Here is a 17,241-nt window from a genome sequence, read left to right as displayed (position 1 = left end):
GTTTTTATAGGCCTGGAGTTTTCAGCAGTCTCCTGAGGAACAAATGATATAGGTACTCAGTTGGGAAAGGCAGCTGAATAAACACTGTGATATTGTCTCTTACAAATGCTTTCATGTATAATCAAGTCTCAAGAAGAGACAAATGGGAAAAGAATAAGTATTGAAAAAGAAAAGGGACCAAAAAATCTAGATCTAGAGTTCTTGAGGGTGGCCACACATCAAATATTGAGCCTAGATGTCTATCCCTGTTAGGTGGAAGACAGCACCATAAATTCCCACAAGCTAGTATGTCAGCCAGGGACAAAGAAGGGAGTGAATTCTATTCCTGTCAGGCCCCGACGAGGATCTACTCTGCTGTGTCAGGGAAGACTGTTTCCTTTTCCCCTACAGTAGTGATTCCTTTCTCTGCACCGTAGTGTCACAAAATCCTTGTGGAGAGTCAGAGTCTTAGCCACTACCCGAGGGCCAGGAGGACGCTTCCAACCTCACCAGAAGTGATAAATAACTTTCCTATTATATTTCAAGCAGAATGATTCACCAGTGGAAGGAGTCACAGCTGTGTTGAATCCTTACACAGGATCCCACTAATGATTACAAGTTAGGTGCTCTGTGTTGTAACTAAACATTCACTGCCAATACTGTGCACTGTGTTCTGTGTCATGGGCATGGCTGCCCCTGTTCTGTCTGGGATAAAGATGCAGACATGTGACCAGATATTTAGCTCAGCTAAGTGGGGATGAAAGTCTATTTCTTACCCCTGCTACTGCAGATAAACACTTCTACATAAAACAAAACACTACAAAACTGAAATATTCTTTAAGAAACTGCTGGAAGCAAAATTTTGAGGAACCTACAGAAAGCAGAGTCATGGTTCTCCTCCTCATCTGACAGGATGCGGGGAATCTGCAGAGTGTAGAACGTTATGCCAGTTATTGCAAAAGACCAAACTAGTAAGAGCAATAGCGATATGGTTAAGGGCAGGAGCTTTGGAGTCAGGCCTTGGATATAGGTCCCAGCTCTAGCCAGACATGGTAGCACAGGTCTTTGATCCCTGCATTTGGGAGACAGAAGCAGGTGAATCTCTGGGAGATTGAGTCTAGCCTGGTCTACATATCAAGTTTCAGGCCAATTGGAGCGACAGGGAGACCCTGTCTCAAAAAGACCAAGAAGGAAGGGAGGGAGGGAGGGAGGGAGGGAGGAAGGAAGGGAGGAAGGAAAGAAGGAATTTCATCCAGAAGTAGAGGATGAAAAGAAGGTTCAGGTAAGAAATACAAAATGCAGTAAGAAGAGAATTACTTTAAAAAGAATGAATATCAAGAACCAAGGCACCTCCATGTTCCTATTTTTCACTGTGGAGAGGATACGGGGTAAAGGATCAGTGAGCCATTAGGCAATCAACTGACTTCATGAGAAAGCAGCAACAAAACAGCACAGAGGAGATGAACTCTCTTCTTTGAGACTTTGACTCAAAAAAAATCTATCAGTGAAACTCTTAGTGAAGATTTAAAAGCACAAGTTCTTAGACTGGGGTATGGAAACACAGGGAGCCCAAAGTGATGTTTCTGTTTTATAGAGAGTTTTGTTAATAAGACATGCATTCATACATGTATGTTAAGGAAATGAATTCTAATTATTGAGTGTGAATAGCTAGACACATACTGTCATTTAGCTCAATGTGTTTAAGCTGAACTTCAGTGATATATTTTTAGGTATATTTCATTTTTCTTAAGTAATTACCTATAAAATTGAACATATTCTTGGGGCTAGAGAGATGGGTCAGCAGTTAAGAGCATTGACTGTTCTTACAGAAGACCTGGGTTTGAATCCCAGCACCCAGTATGGCAGTTAACAACTGTCTGAAACTCCAGTTCCAGGGCATCTGAGAGCCTCTTCTGTCGTCCATGGGCATTGCATGATACGGGTGTACTCACCTACATGCAGGCTGTACACACATACACATAAAATAAAAATAATAAATAAATAAATTAAAGAAAAAGATTACACTCTTGTCATGATGGAATATCAGTCTTTCTACTGCACATGGTACAAATATTTCATTTGTTTTGTGTTTAATGTTCATGACACAGTGATTTAAATTTAAAAAAAAAATCAAATGGGCTCAAGACATTAATGATTTTCTGCATTTAAAACCAAGGAAGGTTCTGTGACTACTCACAGAAGGTATGGATCTCTTGAAATATGGCAACTGAAAAAATCTTTTGGATGGTATCATTTCACCATCCATGGTATGATTCCTACTTCTGCTATAATACTGGATCCTATTGGGTGGATCAATTGTCCCAACACTTTTTGTCTTCTGTTTTTTCATGTGTAGGTGTGTGTGATGTGTATATACTTGTATTTGCATGTTCTCTTGTGTGGATGCATGTGCACAGGTGAAGGTCAATTGTTGATATTGGTTGTCTTCCTCAATTCACTTGCTGATTCAGTCTTTTATATGGATGCTGGGATCCAAACTGCTCCTCCTGCTTGTGTGGAAGCGCTTTATCTACAGAGCCACCTTCCCAGTCCCTTAAAACTTTCTTTAGCTATCCAATGTACAAAAGCACCAGTTAGTACAGTATTTACATAGAAAGTAGCCCCCTACCTATCTTCAGCTGTCAACTTACATTGCCCACAGCTATCTAAGGGAGTGTAAACTAGGGGACTGTCTTGATCAGAATGACCTGTGGGCATGTCTGAGAGGCATTTTCTTCCTTGCTAATTAATGTAGGAGCCCACTGTATGCCACTATTCCTGGGACAGAGGTCTTGTGCTGTATAGGAAAGTTAGCTGAGCATCAGCTAGAGAACAGACCGGTAAGCAGCATTCTTTCATGTTTTCTGCTCCAGGTTCCTGCCCTGACTTCCTTCAGTATTGGATTGTAATCTGGAAGCTAAGCCAAATTAACCTTCCCTCCCTAGTTGCTTTTGGTCACAGTGTTTCTCGCAACAACAGAAAGCAGACTTGAATAGGTGGGCCTTCATTTTCATTCATCTTATTCATTTAAATTATAGCAGTTGTGTTGTTAGTGATCGTTATGCTTTGATTTCATAGTAACCAATGTTCTACAAGAAGGATTTATAAATGGACTTGTGCTGTCCTGATTTCTACTGGATTGTAATGAACCTGATTTTAGTTGACATTGATGATATATGGGTTATTTTTTTTCCTTTAGGATGGATCCATACACTTTTGACAGCAGAGGTATACTAATTTAAGTTGTTCAGCTGATGACTAGCTTGATGCCATTAGAGGGTTAGGGAGTGTGGAACAGATGAATTGCTGCTGGCGCAGGAATCATGTGAACGTTAGAGGGACTAGGACTCTGGTGATGAGAATGTGAGTTATGAGGTGCAACAGGGACACTGGAGAGACAGTTAAAGAGCTCTGCTGGCCAGCTGTAGGAACTGGCAGAATGATAGCGCAAGCAAAGGAAGTGAAGAGGCTGTCGAAACTGGGTACGGAGAAATGAGCGGTCACTTTATTTTTTTAAGTTAGATGAATCAAGGAAGAGGAACAATAAATGATTGTCCTTAAACTTGGAGACAGTCAATGAAGTTAATGTTGTGCATAAAGAATAGTTGAAAAACTGGAGAGATTAGTTAAATAAGAACTAAGAATTTTAAATGAATACTGTATAGTTTCGAGGACAAAACTGACAGGAATAGAAAACCAAACACTACATAACAGTCACCAGAGGAAAGTGAATTAATGAACCCTGAAAAATTAGGCTCATAAAGCATGGAGTAAAGTAGATGAAGATTACAAATTTGTTTAAAGAAAAGCAATTTATCATTGTGATCTCATACCTAGGTTTCAAAATCTACTAGATATCAATAATTGCCAAACCACGAAAAACTCATAATTCACTGTTCATTTATATATGGAGTATGATACACTATAGCCATACTCTTGGTTTCAAATGAGTGTGTTTATTAAGCATGTGGCAAGTAAAATTAAAGAACAAATAACAAACAGTAAATAGATGGAAACAGTGAATACTGAGGGATCAGCAAATCGGGTGCTTACAACATCCAGCAGAAACGACTGGGGAAGCCCTGCGGAAGCAGTCATGCTGGAGTTCCTGACTGAGAGAGTTCCTGCCACAACAGAGTGATTTCTCCATGATGGGGTTCCAATTAGCTCTTCCCACCTCAGTCATTTTTTATACCATGGGATAAGCAATAGTAATAGCCACTGGAAATTATTTGCTTTCTAACTATTCTCAAAGGGGTGTACTGTTTGTTTGTTTCCTTGTTTTTTAAAGATTATTTATTGAGTTTTTATGAATTTCATACCATAGTTCTTAATCAAATTTGGATCCTCTCCCTTCCCATCCCCCCTCCCCCTGCACACAGAAGGCCACAACTGCTACGTTTTAGAGAGTAAGATACTACAGATAGTGTGTGTCCCTGAATAGGACTCCTGTATTAAAACTCATCCACCCATGGCTAAGGGACCATTGCAGAAGAGGGGAAAGAAAGACTGTAAGAGCCAGGATTCATCCATGAACATAGGGAAACAGAGGTTTTCAGGCCACTGGAAGCTTGTTCACATGAACTTGCAATGGTGGCAGCATGCACAAGAGCCATGCCAACTCACTCAAAAGCCCAGAATGGAGCGAGAGAAATGGGTACACTGTTTTTCAATAACTTCACATATTTTCTGGTTTTCTTTCTCCCTGTCACAGAGTTAGGGGTCAGCCTCTGTCAGGACAGGATCTGTTAGAAGAGACTTGAAATAAATATGCTTGAATCTAGAATAAGAGAGGGTAACCTAGCTTTAAGAGTCTGCTTTTAATAAGCTTAAACAGCACATGACAATGTACAAATATAATTTATATTACATCTGCACTTACAATTATACACATGAGAAAACTGAAAATTTGTTAGCACAATTCAAACAGTACCTGAATATTTATTTGTATTAGAAGAATGTGCTTATTAGCCATTCTTTCAGCTAGACAGAAGTTTTCACATATTCTCTCTGAAGATGGTTTCTATAGTATGAGCTCACGTTTTGGACATTTTTACACATCATTCAAGAACAAATCTGTTTAAAGGCCCAGTTTCAAGCAAAAAAGATACATAGAACATATTAAGTAATACATAAATCCATAAAATGCTGAAGCCTCCCTTAGAGTGACTCATCAAAGAAGCTTCCTTTTGCAACAGATGGAGGCCACTGCAGAGTTGCACATCTAGTCAGCCACAGAGAACATATGGCTGGGGGATGTCCAGGACTAGGTGACACATCTGCAGGCAAATCTCTACAATTAAGACCCATGGAACATACTGGAATAAGTGGTAGAGAGATGGCTAATGCACCCCTCAGCTAGCTCTCACCGGTGAGGCTTCCATGTACATCAGAGTGTGATGCACACAGAAGGCCACAACTGGCCAAGTATTGGAGAGTAAGAGATTGCAGAGTGTAGGATGGGACTCCTATATGGAACCTCACCCACCCACTGCTAAGGGATCATTGTGGAAGAGGAGAAGGAAAGATTTTAAGAGCCAGGGCTGGTTCATGAACATGAGGAGGTGGAGGCTTCCAGGCCAATGGAGGCTTGTTCATGTGCTACTGTGGTAGTGGTGGCATCCAACGTGGGACACATGTCAGCTCAACTAAACAAGGTCCCAAAGGGAAGGTGAGAAATAAGTGGTGGGCCAGCACTAAATTGAGAACTATTTGAGACTGATTGTTGCTGGGTGAGGGAGAGTATGACTTACATTCGAGCACTGGATGGGCTGACTAGACTCCAGGTGATGCATTTACACTGAAGAACATTTGGGTATAAACACCTGAATGCATAGGACTCAGTATGTATGGCAGAGTGCATAGGGTTCAGCGGAGGGATGGGGGAGACATGGATGGGGGAGGGTGTCTGTATTTGGGTAGGAAATGTTTGAAATTTAAAAAGTTCAATTAAAAAACTACTGAAAAGGACAAATCTCTTCTATGGAGAAAGAATTTTGAGCATCATTTACCTCTGAGTAGATACTGAATTTGAGAACATGAAAAATGTTTTGTCTTGTGAACTGGGTGAGTTTTTATACCGATCTGCAGTACAATTATTCATGGAAAGGTACATGTGTTAGGTTCGCAGTACTGTAGTGCTGTGTGTATATTCTACTTCATTAGAAAATGACAGAGTAGGAGAGCAGAAAGTGTGAGCTGGGTCATATGCCAGTAGAGACTGAGGAATGTGAAGCTTCACCCATTGGGAGGAGAAACACTAGTGATGAAGTTTAAGATTCAACATCATCAAGACTCAAAAATTTTGTTACAATGTCAACATATAAATTCCAAAATAAATTGAAAGAACTCATTTTAAGAAAAAGATTTTCCATGAACATAGTATCAATGCATACTACTCCCCTTTCCCATAAAACCAGAATTCCATGCCTTATGTCAAGGACTATAACTCAGCTCTTGATTAGATGCACAAATACACAACACCCATGTTAGATAAGCTTCAGGTCACAGTGGAGTGAGTAAAGACCATTATTTGTACATGTGTGTAGGGGGAATACTGAATTCCTGTCCTTCATAGCATGGGTTGCAGTACCCAGAGGCGATACAGTGACTGTGAATCAAAGGGATTAACAGAAAAGGAGACTCAGTGATGTCTAAAGCTGAATATTCATATCCCCATCCATGCCCTAATGAATGTACAAAGAAATTAAACAAGCCAATTGAATTAATTGCAGGAGGCAAGCTTGGGGCAAAAGCAAATGAATTGATTCAACTAATTTGTGCTTTCTCTGCTTTTACTTAAGATAGAAACTTTGATTAAAAAGATATATGTTTCTAGTATTCCCACCTGGAAGGAAAACAGTGAAACTGAATAATGTCTTATTCAGGGTCTGATAACAGCTAACTGCTTGGGATAATAAGTTCCTGCTTACATTTTCTTTAAAAAGAACTGGTGACATTGATACATTTTATTTAATTTAACCCCTGAACTATTTGCTGTCTTTTGAATAGTACTCCCACTAGCTGAAAATAAAAAACTCTTACAAAATATTGATGATGAAATTTTACCACATTTAAAGATAATCTATAAGCTAAGAATGATGGCTGACGTCTACAATCGCAATTAAAGAGGAGGCTGAAGAAGGAGGATCATAAGTTCAAAACATGTCTGGGTCTTTAGTAAGACCCTGTCTAAAAAAGAAAGAAAAGTTTCCATTGTAGATGTGTCACATAGGACTGGGCATCTCTTAAACACTTCTTTTCTGTGTGTGACCTGTGATGAGACTCTGTAATAGTCTCCATCTGTTGCAAAAAGAAGCTTTTTTGATGAGTGACAAATGGTATATGTGTCTGTAAATACCTTTGGCATCAGACTTTCAAAAAAAGTAAATAAAATAGAATAATTAAAATCTGGGTGTCCAGGGTTGGTATATGATCATAAGGAAACAGTCCTGCAAGCCTTTGATAACTTGCTCATGTACAAGACCCCATGCGAACTCAATCAGACAAAAACTGAGCATAGAACTGGGGAAATGGACAGGAGGCCACAACCTTGGCCTTAGCTGAAGAACTATTGGTAGTTGATCAGTGCTCAGTGAAGGATATTTGATCTTCTTTAAGGGGAGTGAAGCTAGACAGGCTGAACAGGCTACAGTGGATGAACTCATGCCAAAAGACATGTGAGTACCCAAATTTGACTCAATAGACCTTAACATACATGACTGAATGCATGAAATCTGGTGCATGGGGGATATGGGCAGTGTGTGGATAGTATAAAAATGATTAAGATGTTTTGTATAAAATGCAAAAAGTTCAATAAAAAACATATGAAAAAGAGAAAAAGAAAAAGTAGACTGAGGCCCAAATTCAAGAGCAAAGTTCATCATGTGTGAGGCCACTAATTCAATCTCTGGTATTATAAAACTAAGATATCTAACAAACTAAAGTTTGTCTATAAAACTGTTAATGTTATTCATTAAAACTTGGCCTGCTGTGGCCTTCTATGTGCATCACACTCTGTTGCATAAGGAACCTTTACTGATGCATTAGCTTTACCTCTACCCCTTATTCTGCTATGTTCCAATAGCCTTAGTTGTAGAAGTTCAACTGTGGATGTGTCACCTAGTACTGGACATCTCTCAGACGAATGCTCTCTGTGTATGACCAGATGTGCAATTCTGCAGTAGCCTCCATCTATAACAAAAAGATGCTTCTTTGATGAGTGATGTGGAGAGGCATGGATGGGAGAAGGGGATATAGTTTGAGAGGGAGGGTTATAAATTATGTAAATACAGTGTACTATTGTACAAAATTCTAAAAAAAACTCAAATTATTATTTTTTTAATTGTTACTCTATTGGGATTTATTCTAGAAGAAATAAGTTCAGGCATACAAGAATTGTTTCATGTTTTCCATTTTGTTCAGCCACTCTTAGTTCAACTTTTATGAAATATCTGCCCATAGAGGTGGCGACAGTGGAGGCCATGAGTGAGGATGGGATGCCAAGGTTTATAATTTGAGTTCCCAATTTTACAGAAAGAAGAGGAAAAAGAACAGAGATAGCTGAGAAACTTTAACATAGAAGCAGGGAGACTGATAAAAGGGTAGAAATGAAAGGTCATGACAGGTACTATAAACAAAGCATGGCCTGGTGGCCAAAGGCTGTTTGATGCTGCCAGTTCATGATAAAAGTCACTGGACTAGCTCAGTCCTGTTCTTTATGTTAACATAATAGTTGTTAGGCACCCCTAAAAATGGTCAGAATCATATTTCAAATATAGCTCTGGGCTTTAGGTTTAGAGCTCTTTCTACCTCAGTGAAACTCCCACTGGCCAATGAATTCCATACACACTTGTAATGAAATAAGAAAGAAAAATTCAACCTGAAATCTGTTTGTCTGTAGTATGATGTCTCAAGAGTGCAAACCCTATCATTTTGTGGGCCTAATGATTTCTGAAAGCTCTTTTCAAGGATACATTAAGCTGCCATTAGCTCTGTTCTTATATTCATCAGCCTGTATGCAACATGAGTCTGGCCCAGAATCAATAACAAGAACATGAGGAAAGTGTCTATGTAGTGAGTTCTTTATGACAGGTTATCAACGTAATTGGGCTGTTGTACAGTGATGTCAATAAAATCACCAACTTCTCCACCATTTAACTCTTGTAGAGCCCTGTCACATTCACTAAATGAATCCTTTGTAGAAAACAGAATTGGGAAAAAAATCTAAAATTCTAAGAAAAGTGCATGGTAATCTTTCCAGAAGCCGTGCACTATTTTATAATTAAATTCTACAAAATCTGTATCATCAGTCTGGACATATTAAATTCAAATTTCCTATTCTTTTAGCTTAGAATTGGAAAAGTGAATTTACTTTAACTATTATAATGACATAAATTTAAGCTTGCATCCTGTCCATGTAAAATTGCCCATTGCCATTTATGGTTGTGAGTTCCTAAGGATGAAGAGAAAATGTTTATTATTATTAATTATTTTTTATTGAAAAGATATGAATGATAGCCATGAAAATGGCATCCATAAAATGATATCCATATCATAAAATACTATCCTGAAAATAAAATTAAATACAGGCACAGTCAACTCATTCCATGATCAAATATTGCAAGAAAGAATATCCACTGCATTCTCAAAGCAAATGTCATCCATTATTTACAGTATGTGATAATAGTGTTAACACACTTTAATACGGCAAAACTTTGTTATAAATTTCTGAGCACTCTAACGTTTATATCTTCATGATAACTTCATCAAATAAGTGTATTTATTGCTTACTTTGTGTTACAAAGTGTACAAAAATTAATTTAGGCTTACTCCTACTCTAAAGCAATAGCTTTATTTACTTATTTATTTATTATTTGTTTATATGTATGAGTGTTTTGCCTGCGTTTATGTAAGTACATCCATGTGGTCAATGCCTGTCGTAGCCAGAAGAGGGCAGCAGATCCCCTGGAACTGGAGTGATGGACAGTTGTTAGGCACCATATGGGTGTTAGGAACAGACCCCGGGTCCTCTGCAAGAGCATCCAGTGCTCTTAACCGTTGAGTGATGAGCCATCTCTCTAGCCTCTACACAATAGTTCTTAATGGGAACAAAGTATTTTGTCAGCCATGGATCATTTTTCAATGACTCATGATCATTTAGTTTGCCATAATTGTGAGAGGGACGGTGTGGCTGTCATTTAGTAGGTGGCAGCAGGAATATGGCTGACTACAATGAGCAAGACATTCTTATTTATAAAAAGTAACTATTTGTTTCAAAATTGAGAAATTTGCACTTTTTTCAGAGTCATTTTAATGTCTGAGAATTTCATATACACATATATTGTGTTTTAATAAAATCCACCCCATTACTTACCCAACAATTCTTTCCTTATTTCTCAGCACTTTTCCCTCTCAACTTCTTGTGACCGTATTTTAAAGCCATTGATTCCACTTAGTGCTGCCTGTGTGTGTGGGGGGGGGGCGGTGGTATAGTACCCGCCACTGGAGCACAGGTAGCCTCTTAGGGAATGCTTCCCCAAAGAAAACTGATTCTGGACTATATGCAAAAGATCAACCAGCTAAAAAGTTCCTTTACATCTTACTTTTGACTGTCGTTATACACATTTGGAAGAATGGAAATTCATTTCTGTCTAAAAGTTATTTGATGCTTTACCACTAGTACTAGTCAACGTGTTACCTTCTGCTTTTAGTTTGGGGATTCTACCTACATTTGCTAGTCTGGCACATTCCAAATTTTGTTTCTTTTTAAATTAGTGTCTATCTTTAATTCTAGATTCCATAGCTGGAGAAACTCAAAACAAAATAAAATCAGGTGAGATTAAATGGTAAGTTTCTAGCTTGCATTTGTGTTTCATTTCAGTGAAGAAAAGGGAAATTCAAGATGAACAAGGATTTTCTCTAAAGCTACCTTTACAAATTTTGCCACACATTGACAAAGTCATAAAACAGTTTGCTTTCTCCAGATTAGTCTTTGGAAAGTATTAGCTAACAGTTGGAGGCGAATGCCCATGTCTTGGTTGCACTTCTAATAAAGGATAAATTATGTTATGGTTTACTAAGAGGATTTGTTTTATAAATTTTTCATGAACACTACATTTTGTGCTTCATTATACCTTGGAAAATCTGCTTCCTACTATAAGCATATCTATTTTAAGCAACTGGTGAAAATAAAAATGCTACGAGAATGTAAGTGATAAGTATTTTCCTCATTCTTTTTTGTTTCTATAGAAATGCTTTTAGTGTAGGAGTGTTGTGGACAGAGCATGGGAGAAGGTCACAAAACACATATTATTCTTGACTATAAACAAAGGAGATCATGGGGTAATGTCTCAGATCTTGAGAGGAAGATGCGATAGCATAATACTTCATGCAGACCTATAGCCTTTGTATCCTTGCGAAGTTTGTATTTTTAATTCAGAATAAAATGAATTTAAGTATTACACTCATTTGGAGAAGAGGTCAAATTTTGAGCCTGAATTATTAATTGTAGGAAATCACATAAATACTAGTGGTAGGCTATTAGCTCAGCAACTGATGGTGCTAAGGAAATACCATGGTGGAGAATTAATAGAGGCAGCCCCCTTTGGCGCACACTATAAACTGAGAGTTGAGTGAGATCTATTACTTTTCCTTTTGTACTTTTTAATCATATCATCTATTTATTTATTTATTTTGCTTTCTCTGTTCTAATTTTTAAGTATTCTTTTTCTTTTGCTCTTTCGGCATTACCTTTTCTTTTCAGTTATAGTGTTTCAAGGAGATTGAATCCAGAAACAGAAAACTAAGCATTACAGAGTTCAATGATATATAATCAGCTTTTCAAAAACTATTGAAAAAGATAAAGCAAAATAAAATGATTTTTTTCTGTGTAGCCTCTTCATAAGTTGACCTAGTCACTTTTCTCATAATTTATAAAATGATTAAGAAGAAATATTGGGCATTAGTATAAAGATACCTCTGACTTTCCTTGCATCTTATTCAGTATAAAAAATCAAAACTTGCAAATGTCCAGACATTATTTGAAAACTCAGACACTATTAAGGAGGCCCTCATGAAAATACTGCTCCTCTTAGAAGCTGAGGCTATTAAAGTGACTCAGTACAAGCGGTGTGATAACTCCCTGCTAATCGTTCATTAGGGAAGCCCCAGAAGACCCCCAAACAATAAGAGCTCTTACTATTGCTGTTAGTTGCCCACCGGAATCAGATCTTAAGATCTTACTGCTGAAGATGCTATAGGTTGGGTTGTAAGACATAAATAAATCAGGGTGGGAAGTACTCTTCCTATTCGCTAGCTCTCAGGTGACAGAAGAGGCTATACAAGTTGTTTGGGGAGAAAACTCATTAAAAGTTCATATCCAGCTGTGGACACCATGAGCTATGATAATAACTTGTCTGGCAAGATACACCCAAGCAGTGCAAAAGTTGCCTGAATATTATGGGGTAACCATGCATTTTATAATTTGACTTGTGGTCCACCCCCTGGAGTGGTACTGAGTTCCTTGCTCAAGATTCTTTGGCTTAGGGGATGTCTTAGGCCCTAGGTGAAGAAACTACCACTTGTTTTGCTAAATAGATTTGGTGAACTGGCCTCTCAAAACGTACATTTGTGTCTATAGATTAGTGCTGCTCTCAGCCTTCATCAGAGAACTTCTTTTTGTAGTGGGTGGTGGTTATTGCAGAGACTCATAGCTGCTCCAAATGCTGAGAATAAATGACTATAGTGTGCTCATCTCCAAATTAGACAACTGTATCAATGCCTATAAGGCTCAGGGAACACTGAAACACATAGATGGAAAGAGGATGGGGAAGAATGCCTTACAATAATGCTTTCTTGAATATGGCATGGTTGTCTGATCTTAAACTCACTGCAGCTATGGTTACCTGTAAAAGATATGGCCTGTCACCACTTTATCATTAATGGGGGAAGGGCTTGCGAGGCCCCATTCCCCTTTCAGGGCCTATGGGAGTTAATGGTTTCTGGGAGATGGCTATCATTTTCTTCAGTGGTATTACCACTGATAAGTTGGCCATGTGCCAGTTATTAACTTCCACTCCTGCTTATGCAAGCAACCTTAATTTAAACTCAGGGAGTCACCATAAAACATATATGGGGGCTTGCTAGAATGAGGAAAATCTTCTGCTTGAGAGGGAAGGGAATGAGAGAGTAATGGGGATAAATATGAACAAAAATGCATCAGGTACATGTATGAAACTCTCAAAGATTTTACTAAAGATTTGCAAAATATGAAAATGTACTCTGGTTCAATTTAACTTTGTGTCTGTCCATAGACCTAGAAAAATCTTCAGTCTAGCTCAAATACTTTTGGTAATTATAAAGTTGCCTTCCTGGTTGAAATACTTCTACAGTAAACTTTTCATCCATTTTAGTGTGCAAGTAATCTAGCCTTCGGAGCCTGGGCCTACTTCCTGTTCTCTCTCTCTCTCTCTCTCTCTCTCTCTCTCTCTCTCTCTCTCTCTCTCTCTCTTTCATGACCATGAAGGTGAGTTGGATTTTCTGAATATGTTCCATTTTTTTTTATGAAATTGCACTAAAACTAGTGGGTCTGTGAATGATAGATGTCATTCACCTTGATTTCCTGTCTTTTGCCTTGACCTAAGATTGTAGTAAATATGTAATTGAAAGGTGCATTAAATGGCATGTGAATCAGTCAACAAAGCATGGTAACCACAATGTTTATCTCTCTATACTTACAAAAAGTAGAAAAGGCTTGTCAGGATATCCACCTACTTTGTGTCTAGTATTCTTTGTCCAATAATCTAAGTGGTGTCTTCATTTACTTCCACTAAAATGTTTAAATGCATCTATATGCACTCACAGTAGCTTTGTCTGCCTACACAAGAGCTTCATAAGGTCAAGCAAGTCAACATTCCAGCACAGATGGGGCAGGGCTCACAGTGCCTCACCCCTTGCTGAGGAGCTGTGGGCAGTTGATGGCTGCTAGGGGAGGGAGAGTGTGTTTTCTTCATTTTGTGGCTTCTTGAATTGCTAATGCTCTAGTGAATAACCCATACCCATGAGTGTATGGGCAATACTAACTGAAATTAGTGTATTATAAAGAAAAGGAAGAGTATGTGAAGGGGGAAGGGGACATGAGTGGAGGCCTGACACATGTTAGAGAATGTAGATTGGAGATAGAATCAAAATACATTGTATGCTTGTATGGAATTCTCAAAGAATAGATAAATAAAATTTAAAGAATCTATAGATATAACATGATTTTACAGAATTTGTGAAATGTAAACAGCACATATCATATTCTTACCGGGTGATGCATATGTCCATAAATGATAATTGATAAATTAAAATGATAATTGATGTTTCATACATGTAATAACACCCAAGTGGTTATTAATATAACTTGATTTACCCAGCTCCTATTTATATCAGCAATACTATAATGTTTAGGATGTAAAGTATATTATACATATTGTAAAGCATATTATATTTGATATATTCTGAGAGTCCAGTGATTCACTGATTTCTAAAATATGCTTTGGGGGGGGTAGTAAAGAAACGTTCCTGTGTTTAGATTTACCTATTTGCTATAAAGCAGCTATGCTGTTGATTTTGATTTTCTACTAACATTAAAATTCTGAAAGATGCTTTGAAATTTCTAAGACTATGAGAGGATAGTTCCACAACACATCAGTGTGTGCCTGATCAAGAACTCCAAAATGTGTCCTGAATGACGCTAACAATGGCTGGGTTAGGATAGCTGAAGAAGCCTGTGCATTTGCTTATTACCAAAACATTAATACAGAACTGAAATTTCAAATTAAAGGCACCCATGCACTACTGATTAAAACAATATCCATGTTGCAACTAGAGTTGAAGGATTGACATTGATTCTCACATCATTTACTCATTCATCCATTCACCAAATCAATCAGTAAATATTTAAATGTCTGCTCTAAAATCACAAAGAGAAATAATGTACCAAATGTGTAAAATAGTGTCATATTCATAAATGAATCAGTGCAGAGAAAGGGTAAAGGTATATATTTTAAATGTGCTCTGAAATCAGCTCTTTAAAGTTAAACACAATAACATTTTCTCTACTTGAAAATGTTTTCAGGGTTTAGAAAATTTATTTAGAATTAAGTGCCAGATTTCAGTTTCTTTTGTTTTCCATTTGATAATTTTTGCCTCATATTGTCATTGTGTTAATACTAGTGCTATACATCAATCTAGCATAAATGCTGAGTACATGGTTTGAGGTCTACACTTGAGGTGAGCTGCCAAACGTTCCTCTCCATTTACAACTTTTTGGTCTGTTTCTCGTGGTCTTATCTGGTAGTTCTGTAAAGTAAGTCATATTAAATCTTTTTTCCAACAAGAACTTTTTTATTATATACTCAGACAGTTTATGTAATATTCCATGCCTTCATTTATCTGATTATTCATGGAAAACTGAAGTTATTAAAGAGCCAAATATGATACGTAAAATTGTGGAAAAGAATAAAAATGACACTAGATGTGAAATATCATATCACTTGAAAGCTTTTTAGTTGAGCTACAATTGAGAAAAGGATTTATTGCTATAATTCTTATGACCTCCTACCAATGGCACTGTGAACAGCAATACAGTAATATATAGTGTTGGTCATTGCCCAATCAATAGCAGCTCATTAAAGCCAAGAGCATCCAGTTTACTCAGGGAGAATCTACATGTTTCTAATGGTCAGAGGACAGTCTTGTCCATCAATGTCAACTTCAATTCTTTGTTTGCACCTGACAAGTTACAATGGGTTTTGTTAAGAGACTTGTGTGCAAGCTAATGTGGAGCCCATTTGTCATTTTAATATGTGATCAATATAATCTATAACCAGTGTTCAGACTCATTTACTAAAGGAGAAAGGAGGAGGTCAGTGCACATCCCTGGTGGCTTGCTTGCAGTTTTCCACAGGTCTTACTTATGTTTCCTTTAAAACATACTGTGATTTGCTTTTTTACAATGTAAAGCTAAATATATCTACTCATGGAATTGAAATATATTGTTATTGTATGCATTTTTACTTTGATTTCCTTTTTTCTTATTAATCTTCCTGTCTCTGGTGCAAATAAATAATCCAAGAATATAAACCAGGTTTAAAGGAATTAATTTAAAATTCTTGATACCATTTGCTCGTCTATAAAAGGGACACAGTATAATTTGTTTTTGGAAACTCTTAGACCATTTTATTAAAATACTAAATACTAAATGCTGATCGACCAATGGGAGATGTTCATATATGATAATGACTTAGAATTATGCCCTACAACTTGTGTTTTGAGATTTTTGTTTCACAAAAATTAAAAGAAAAATTACTCTTAATATAAAAATATCATGTTATCCTCCTGTGAATGTCCAGTGTCTTCAAAATCTTCTTTAATGCACCTCCATAATGTGAATATAAAGCAATTTTGTGGTTAACTGTGATTACATTCTTATGACTTGTAGATTTTGGTAGACAATGGGGTATTAAAAGTAACTTATGCAAACAGAATGCAGATGGAAAAACCTCTGTGAAGTTTGTTGCCTCCAGATGATGCTGTAGAATGGTAACTGAGGAGATGCTCATGATTACCAAGTATGAGAGCTGCTTAGAATGGAATTCAACTAAAAATGAAAAATATGTAGGTGGTTCTAAAGAAATGATTGTTAGTTCTTTAAGTTTACAAAATCTTCTTCTGTTGCTCTGATTACTAAAAAAAAATCTTAAATCTGTAGTGAGGGAAAAATATTTATTTTGAAGTTAGCTGGTTTTTCACAGTGGATGAAGCTACAAATTTCCTTACATATCTAAAATTTAAAAGAAAAAATGAGATTTATCTATGAAGCACTATCATAAAACTTCTATATTGATTTGGTTAAATCTGTGAGCATTGTGACGTTAGCTGTATAATGCCAAATATCCTATTTTGAAGAACTATTTACATCACAGAATGACAATCTTCTTGTTGATCTATAAAGAGAGTAAAACAAATGTTCTAGAGCTGAAGATTCATTTTAAAAAATTGATTAAGTTTATCAACTTTGCTAAAGATGTGTTTCTCTAATGGCATTTGTTCATCAGAAACTTCTGAAATTACTGAGATTGAATGCATAACTGAGAAATTCAATGAAAAGGCCAAAGAGCTAGATCATATTCTCAAAGAATATAAGCAACAACTATAGGTACATGTTGGGAGGAAATAAATAAATTTCATGTTGAACTTGACATTTTATAAAACTCA

This window comes from Nannospalax galili, unplaced genomic scaffold (assembly GCF_000622305.1).
Source record: "Nannospalax galili isolate Female #2095 unplaced genomic scaffold, S.galili_v1.0 scaffold1066, whole genome shotgun sequence".
In the NCBI taxonomy this organism is placed as follows: Eukaryota; Metazoa; Chordata; class Mammalia; order Rodentia; family Spalacidae; genus Nannospalax; species Nannospalax galili.
Note: the sequence above shows the minus strand (reverse complement) of the source record.